Source organism: Trichoplusia ni, chromosome 6 (genome assembly GCF_003590095.1).
Source record: "Trichoplusia ni isolate ovarian cell line Hi5 chromosome 6, tn1, whole genome shotgun sequence".
NCBI lineage: Eukaryota > Metazoa > Arthropoda > Insecta > Lepidoptera > Noctuidae > Trichoplusia > Trichoplusia ni.
Genome location: NC_039483.1, coordinates 1,508,167 through 1,517,631, shown reverse-complemented (window position 1 = coordinate 1,517,631; position 9,465 = coordinate 1,508,167). Strand labels below are relative to the sequence as shown.

Sequence of the window (9,465 nt, the reverse complement as noted above, 5' to 3'; positions counted from 1 at the left end):
CATCGCGGTAACGACTTATCAGATATTAGTTGATCACTATTAGCTATTCAATGTGTTTTAACTTCTAACTTGAGTCGTACTTAGGTAGACAAAGGACTTGGATAATACATTTTCATTGTAGAAAAATGAAGAATACTTTTAAAATTTTATCGCATTGCTATGTAGTCTTATTTTCTTTGTGTCGGTTTGAGGATTCAAAGTTTTACCAAAAACTCTGTTGAATTAATGAAACTCCTTGTTCAAGACTTTTTAGGATTCTACTACATGCTAATCTGTGTTATATCTTCTTCTCAATTTCCCCTTTTTCTTCTGCCAGTATTCCTACTTATCCAGCCAATATTGGGATGATGATGATTTATTTATTTGTTGTTTGTGCTTGTGATTTGAATGTTTATGGCAACGACACAAGGATTTTTATTCCTTTATGCGAGAGTCGTATTTATAATTGTAATAAAAAATAGCTAATTTGGTGGTCATTAGACTATAACAATGACTTAGACTCTGGCATTAAAATAATTAAAATTTGATGTTAATTTTACAGTAAAAATTGTTACTTTAGCACTAAGCAATTTTTCTAACAGCGTAGGATAGTCTATTTTATGGCGACCTTTTACAAAGTCAAATTAAGTGTTCTCTCGTAAATATTGCATTTTAAATTTTTATGGCATTTCAATTTAAGCGTCGTTCGGCCGATACAGTCGCTTGTGTGAAATTGAATTCTGACGTCAGGTGCATATTGGTGGAAATATGAAAGTGATATCTACGTCGTTTTTAGGTCATATCGAGAAGGTATCCTTCTCAGAAAAATGCTCAATTTTACCCGAAACTATATTTTTTTCTGATATGTTACTTTTTGTATATTAAAATATAGTTTTCTTTTAGACATTTTTTATTGGAAGAAGATTAAAAATTATCACAAAAGTTTATCTTTTTATTTCCTTACCTGGAACAGAAAAATAAGTCTTGTATTCGTAATATTATATATCTTGGTATAGTGTGCCGAAACATTAGTGATGAATTTAATTATTTCTGGAAACCGAGAACAATCTTAGAGCAATAATAAATCAATATTAAAAAATGCCAAATAAAACAGATAAAAAATAATTAATGTTTAGTCTACAAACACGAAACGACAGAAAGTAATTTTAGGCCGTGAAGTTATTGGATTTCGTAGAATTTCATTAACTTTTCGACAAACGATGAAGAATGTCTATCCTAAAATGAAAAGGTTAACCCTCTTGTTTGTCAGTCTTTAAAAACAATGTTATACGTAAACTTTAGTCGACCAATGTAAGACAGTTTTATCCGACTTTTGTGTGAAAATAAAGTGTTAAATTACATTTGCGATATTTTAGACTCAATACTCAATACTCAATACGTTTATTGCACTCCACAATGTAATATAGATCTTAAATATAGTGGTAACAATCATGGACCCTGTCGGGCACGGCAATCGTAGGAGAGAGGAGGAATGAAAACTTTCAATGTTAAATACTAAAAGGTAATTAGACAATTCGAATCACTTACGCATTACAAATTACAAGTTTGTCTTATTATTGCAGTATTTTAATTAAATATTAAATATATATAAATGGTACATATGTGATTGTTGTGTATATATTATTTTCAAAATACTTACATGCAAAATTATAAATTCATATAAATATTCTAAAATATATAAATTATTCAATGTCAATTGTAATTCAAATTATAATAAAAAATAAAACATGTCAAATACTTGTCAAATATTAAATAAATGTCAAAATAATTGAAATGTCGTAACAATAAAAAAAAAAAAAAAATCAATCTAGTCAATGTTAGTCAATGTCTTTATGTAAATGTCTTTGTGCCGTCTTCTAATTTAAAAATGTCTTTGTTTTTATAGGCAGGTATGTTGCTAAAAATTGTCGTTTAAATATTCATTTATGTGATAGTAGCTTTTTTGTAGTAATAATTGTTTCAATTTATGAATAAAAACATTAAGCTTATCTTCTTTCTTTATATGTTCGGGTAATTTATTAAATATTTTTATAGACATGACATATGGGCTAGTTGAATGCATCTTTAATCTCGATTGTGGTAAGTTTAGTCTATTTTTGTGCCTTAACACATACTTGGTTTGTTTATTTTCTCTCGTTGTGTAAAATTCTTGGTGTTTTTTAACAAACTTACATGTCTCTAAAATATATATGCAAGGGAGAGTCAAAATTTTTAAATTTATAATATAGACTGAGGCAATGAAACCACGTCTTAATGTAATTTTATTATAAGTTGTGATTTGACAAATTTAATTATGATTATTATATTACAAGTAGGTCCTAATGCAATAGATAGCCTTATAATAAAAATCGTGAACATATACATTATTTATTTTATTTTTTTTCCAAAAAAATATATACTGTTACATTCATAGCATTTCAAAAACCTCAAGGGACTGTCTATAATTTCTACAAGTATGAATATTTAAAGCACTTAAAATAAAAATTGACACACAAATATAAGTATAGAGTGAAACAATTAACAAAAAATTTCCTTTTATCCATCCATACTACAAAAATATAAAGAAAACTATTTTTCTAAGTTCACATATTAATTTATACATTAAAGCTAGGACCCTGAATGTCTGAATAACGTCCAGTCAGTCGGCATAATGTGTCATTTGCTCACAAATGATACGTTGATCGTATTTCGTATATTTTGATTCGCAATTCATATGCAAATAGCCTCGTCGCCAGAAACGGTGCAAACACGTCACAGATTATTGTTATTGTTGGCAGTTTCGCTTCAAACGTATGATAAATATATTAGACGATATATTAGTAGCCATCGGAGATTTTAAAGATGAATTGGAGAACTGATCTATAAAGGTTTCAAACGTAAGACAATTATTGAAACGTTGGATGCATTTTTTTTGCATTGCATTGTATAAGCAACTGATTAGTAACAGAAAGATAAGATTATATAGATATACTGGGATTTTTTTACTGTATTCTTAAACAGATATGTATGCGAAGCTTCAATTAATATTATCAGTAAGGTCAAACTAACGTTTGAATCTTGGGGGTCTGACTGAAGCAAGGTCTAAGGTCATTTAATACGAAGAAAAAGAGTGAAGCATCGTAGCAACAAAAATTGGCTTTACTTGAGACTAGTAAATACCTAAAAATCTTTAGCACCAAAGCAACTCAATAATTGTAAGCCCAACTGGCCACCCAAATACAGATTAACGAAAATTTATTGACTAAACCTTTTACACAAACAAGTTAGACCGCAAAATACTATTTCTTCAATTGTTATTTGTTGTTGATAAATATTTATTTGATATAGACAAGAGTCTACGGTTTGGTCTGAAATAGAAAAAAAAACATTTCAGTTGAAGAAACACTTGCATTGCGGGTTCCGTATCATATCATAGTACAAATATTTTTTTATGTGAATGCTTTTTATTTGTAGTAGGTGACAGCAGTTAGAAAAATATTTATTGAATGAAAATAATGAAGCGAAGATTTCAAATTGTTTTCTTATCAGTCTTTTTGTTTTGGGATAAGCTCGCCACAATTGCAACATTGTACCTAAGCTAGGATCTACAATGGGACAATCTCTTGGTAGCCGCTACGGAATTAATCAGAAATGGTTTAATTAATGAGTAAGTATTTTTTTCATTCTATTAGATTGAACATAGATAATACAAACTGCTTGCTGACTTAAAGTAGGACGAACGTACAGCGAAGGCTTAGCAACAGGGTTTCATATATACCTTTTTAATGGGTTGTATACAAAGCCCTAAAAGCCATGGCTTATAATTGTTTTTTTGTAGTTATAAGCCGCAATCGAAATATTAATCTAAAAATTTTCAGTGTCCAGCTATATACAGTGACGGACGGTCCGTGAGACAGCGAAGCTTCAGTTTTCGGGTTCCGGTTTTACTCTCTGGGTACGGTACCCTAAAAAGAAAAGAAAATGTAGAGTTCCATTTTATTAGCGAGAACTTTTTAAATGTTGAGCCTTCCTCGCCTAAAGTGAGGTTTTCTTGAATGGTTTTTGGTAATGGAATCTCCTTTCAGCAAAAAGTTTTTTCACGAAAAAGTTCTTGTTGATGTTTAATCGCAAACAGTTAAAAGTTTTATTTTATATCGTTTAAGTATGAATGGAGTGGTGAGTAGAGTTTGATGGAGTTTTCAGGACAATTCAATTAAAAACGTTTTTCCTGAATAAATTTATTCTGAAGTGATCATTTCCTTTAAGTCAGTTTCAATGCATTATTTATTCAAAGAATATTCTTTAACACAATACAATTATAATGAAATAAGTAGGGACATCATCTATTGATATTAATAAACGCGTGAAACATACTTTGTATTTTATAACATAGAATGCGTATTTCGAAAAATGTTACAATAAGAGTTACATAAAAAGCTGTTTCCAGTTTATAGTTTACTTTTTAGATCAATATAATAAGGTTTTAGCTGAAAAAAACAGTATTTAACGTGTGTAATGTCGTAAATAAGATTTGTTAGCACTGACTTTGACCATTCCAAAATAATTGTTCTACGAAATTAAACTGTAAAAGAAAGGAAAAGTTGCTTTAAACAATTAATTTTCACGCGTATTGATTAACAACCGAAAAGACACCTACAACCTACCAGACAATACCTACGAGTTACATACATATATACGAGATAAACAGCCCTTTTCAAAAGAAAAAGCGAAAGAAATTGTAAGTATTTTCACCCCAAACCCACCCGTTTCACGAGTGTTCAAGCTGGCGCGCCAGATAAGAATAATTACACCTCTTTCAGAAGTTCAATATAAACATACGAGATATTTACCAAACTCCTTGGTTTAATAATAAAAGTAAAAAGTTTGTAAGTTGTGAGAATTAAGTGAAGTCGTTTTTAAGTTAATTTTCCGAGAGGTAACGTTTAATTAATCGGATTATTGTAATGTATTAAACTAAAAATTCATAGTCAGGTCTTTTTTTATTTAACATCAACTTATAATTTTATTTAAAGTGTTCTGTTTTTCAAATCAAATCGAGTAAAAGTTCTCAAAACTCTCTACACAAATCAAAAAAAATCAAGCCACTACATTCGTACCTACTAATTCATTGGAATATTCGCCATTAAAATTTTTATTTCATACACGTGCCGCCTGCCCTACATACAACGCAATACGCATAGAAAAGAATACCCCTCTATTTTCGCATTCAAATCCTATACAAAACAATTTACACATCTTTCAAATGTGACCATCAAAATAATACCATTAATGGCGTCAAGAATGACGTCATAAAATCATTTATATTAGCGCGTCAATTACGTTTAAATGCGCTAATTACGAGCTAAGCCCATTTCGTTTGGGCTGCAACGCGCCTGCGATTTCCACGCGACATGGCGCGCGGACGGGCGAACTCGCTCACAGCTAACCCGCTTGTCAGTCGCACAGCGTTCGCGAAACGCAACAGTCTAATCCTACCCTTATTTACGAAACTAACTTTCGAAGCGCGCGGGAATTTTAAATTGAGAATGTATTGGTTGTGGTGCCAGTGTTGTAATTGAAGTTTGTTTTTTTGTTTAAATGTAGTAAAAAGTTTTTATGCATTTTAATTATGTATTTATTTTTGCAAGTGTTGTGATTGTGGGTTGTTTGATTATTTAATAAGAAACTGTTATTTTGTGGAGCAGAAAATATAACGGTAAGTGTGGTTTATTTAATTGAATAATTACATTTATAGAAAAAATGCAATGCTTGCAATCTCTAAATTTTAGTTTTTTTTTTCTGCGGAAAACAATATGCCGTGGCTAGCGATTAATCTTCCCTATACTTAGGAGTTCCATTAAACAGTGTTTTTTTTTATTAAAGATTGTTTTAACGCATTATAACAAAATAATAGTTAATAATCATTACTATAATATATAATCTTCTATATCTATATCACCAACATCAATTGAATAGAGCCAAACCGTAAAACGATAATCACGTATCATTTTACAAATTAATTAATCATTGAGTACAAAATCGGCACAATAAGGAGGTACGTATCGGTTTGTTATGACGTGACGTCACGCCATAAAACATAATGGCGCTTGTCAGCCAGTTCCGGTGGTGTCAAGGTTAAGGACTGTCAACATTCGTGACGGTGTATGGGGGGCGAGACTTATTAATGTCATAAAAACAAATTGGATAATTCATCTAATTCATGCGTCTAAGAATAAGGAATAGTGTTGTGTATCATTTTTTTATGGTTTACCAGCAGTCCCGTCCCTAGCTCGGAATAAAAAAAAGTGAATATTAAATTTCGAATTCTGTACAAATAATGCAATTTTGCTAGGTATTATACTGTTTTCTTAGCGATAAAAATGTTTTAAAGTCAAATAAATGTGTATAAAACTCTACTTTTATAACTTATCTTAGAATTAAAAGCACTTTTTAGTTTCTATCTTGTTTAATATTATTTTTTTAAGTAGCAGACGCTTTACATGATTTTTTCTGAAGACTTAATTTAATAATTTAATTATTTCGTAATATTTAGATTCAGATTCAGATGTAAAAAAATCAAGCTATAAGCCATGTCTAAATTTTCGAAGCGAATAATTTACTACTTTCCGATGGTTCATTTTGTTATCCTTAATAAACACTTACCTTCATGACAGAAAACCTAAATTTCCATCATTAATATTAAAACCTCCAAACCCCCTTAAATTAGAACGACATCGCACCCAATAATGTATGTTATGCTACCTGTAATAAAAGAAAATGGCGTCGTTCATTTCCGTAAAAACGTAGTTTTCCTCAAACATTAAATTAAGTCTTATTTGTTGTTAGTTCGTTTCTCCGATTGATTTGACCGATAGTGCAGTTTGACCTACTTAGTTTTCAAAAATAGCATTGATTTACATTTTAAGTAGGTAATACCTTACAAATAATAAAAAATACCCAACAACAGCAACGCTTGTTGTCTAATTTGTTTTCATTTGATAGTCCATACAATGAAGGTTGAGGTAAACTTTTTTACATAGTCTGCGGCTTTACAAGTCCCAAAGCGATCAAAATATTTTTGTAAACCCATCAAGGAACGGCTAAACTTTTATTACCACTCTAACTTAGCCGACTCTTCTTTTTACTTTTCAACCATAGACCACAAAATGTCCATCACAATTGTTTTCTAACCCATTTCTTTTTTTTTTCATAATAAGGTAGGCAAACAGATATTGACATTAACTTAAAACAAAACCACTTACAATCCCACCAAATACTGGCTGCCAATTCACATTGTTAAGAGACTATCGCAAATAACTTCCCTTAGGCCATTAACTCAGAAAACTAAATAGGATTGCTCCTTACACAATTTTGCTGACGCTCAGAAAATGTGGAACTTAATTAAAGAGTTTGTGTTATGTTTCTTATTAAAACCTCTTTTCATTTATTTAGCGATTTCTTTTTGTAGTTATAGAAATTGTTTTTTATTTTACGGTTAGAGTATTGTAGACGTGTTAAATTGTTTGCAAGAAGTTAGAATTTATTGTTAGTTAGCTGTTGCCCGCGACTATTTTAGTAATTATTTTAGTGTCCTGAATATGATATAAATGTTTGAGGAAGCCTTCGCGATATAGTGCTCACATTCAATGATGGGGTAGCCCTTAAAAGTTAATATTGAATTGCGACATTGAAGACATACATGTCTGTCTACCTAACTGTTACAATTCATGAGTTACAACTTGGGGAGAGACGGGTGGACAGATGGAGAGACGATAGCCAGCGGAGCTGTAGTATCAAGTTTCCTTTATTACCTCTTTTTATCTACAGTATCAGTTAAACTGACCATCTAAAACAAATTTTATAGCGTCTACGACGTTTATAAATAGCCATAGTTTGACCAAGACGGCTGTTTACCCAAAAACGTACAAATTCCACGTGAAAACACTTAAGTACCACACTGGACCTAAGCTTGAGAATTTGAGATCGTGACGGGAATAACAAAACCGGTTAAGTGCGAGCAGGACTAGCGAAATATAGGGTTCCGTACAAATATTCCAAAACCATATCTGTTGGATGAAAAATATTAAGGGCTGGTCAAACAACAAATATCAAAATCACTGTTGGTAAACCTCGATATTTATTTTTCGTATTTGTTAAATACCACCAGTGAAAATTTCAACTGTCTAACTGCGTTTCATAATATACAGCAGTAGACAGGTGGACAGACAGCGGTACCTCCGTAAAAGGGGTTCCGTTCATACCCCCACTTGCGTACTGTCTACAGAACCCTGAAAACGGTTATCACGTACAAAGACCTACTTGATGTAGTAGTATGGGCATACTAACATAAAATAGTGTTGTTATCAAGTTGTACTTGGAGGTACGTAAATCATGTACCTAAATATAGGCAAGCTTAAGTGTTGTAGCTTAGGGTATTAAATGTAGAGCAATTGCTCGTAAATGTTGTAACACATACGTATATACATTTAGAATTAAGGGATTAAAATTCGAATCTATACTTCTATATCTATACTTCTATACTAATATATAAAGCTGAAGAGTTTGTTTGTTTGTTTGAACGCGCTACAAGACTACTGGTCCAAATTGAAAAATTCTTTTTGTGTTGAATAGACCATTCATCGAGGAAGGCTTTAGGCTATAAACCATCACGCTGCGACTAAAAGATAGAGCGAAGATACAATGGAAAATGTGAAAAAAACAGGGCAGGTATAAATCATAACTTATATCTTCTACCCACGGGGACGAAGTCGCGGGCAACAGCTAGTAATGTGATAAGATTAAAGGTAGCCTAGTGGGATGGCAATTGGAATGCCAAGTCAAGGGTTGTAGACTCAAACCCACCTGCATATTAGAAAAGGATTACCACTTGGTAAAACGCTAGATGAAAACATTGCGTCTTTAAGAAACCGTTCACATCAGATACTTTCTTAAGGATGTCGAAGCCAGGCGGTTTAAACCCTGACATCACGTTTAGAATCAACCTTGCGATTGTTGCGATAAAAATAAGAAGTAAGTAGTCGGCAGTAGTGAATGTAGACAAATTACTAGTAAATGCGCAATATAAACCTTAGAATTTACGACTTTAAAATAGTAAATAATTATATGATTATGCCACTGTACCTACTAGACTCATGTCCGCTTGGTTTACTAACGATATTTTATTTAGACAAATCGAATAAAATTTGTATTTCTAAAAGTGTCAAACATCCATCTTGCGGTAAAGGGTTTCGCGGCAAAAACACATCGTTTGTTCTTTTTAAGATTCTAAATTCTAAATACCATTATAACAAAGCTCATTAAAATTGATTCAGCAGATTAGGCAAACATGTTACAGATAGTTTAAATAACTTATATTAGCTTATAAATCATGAAATCTATTTCCAAACTATCTTCAAGTTTAGATCCTCTTAAAATTTGGCCTAAATAGTGATCATTAAACTCTAAAGCTGTTACAGTTAAATGAAG

General features: G+C 31.5%; 1 protein-coding gene across 4 annotated transcripts in view; it reads left to right on the top strand.

Moving 5' to 3' along the window:
- The first annotated feature begins 5,611 nt into the window (after positions 1–5,611).
- LOC113494809 (soluble guanylate cyclase 88E) overlaps positions 5,612–9,465 on the top strand; it is a 92,297-nt gene continuing 88,443 nt past the window's right edge. For all 4 annotated transcript variants that reach the window (XM_026873288.1, XM_026873289.1, XM_026873287.1 and 1 more), the window contains exon 1: positions 5,612–5,695. The gene's annotated coding sequence lies outside the window, so the exon portion shown is untranslated. The remainder of the gene's footprint in view (positions 5,696–9,465) is intronic.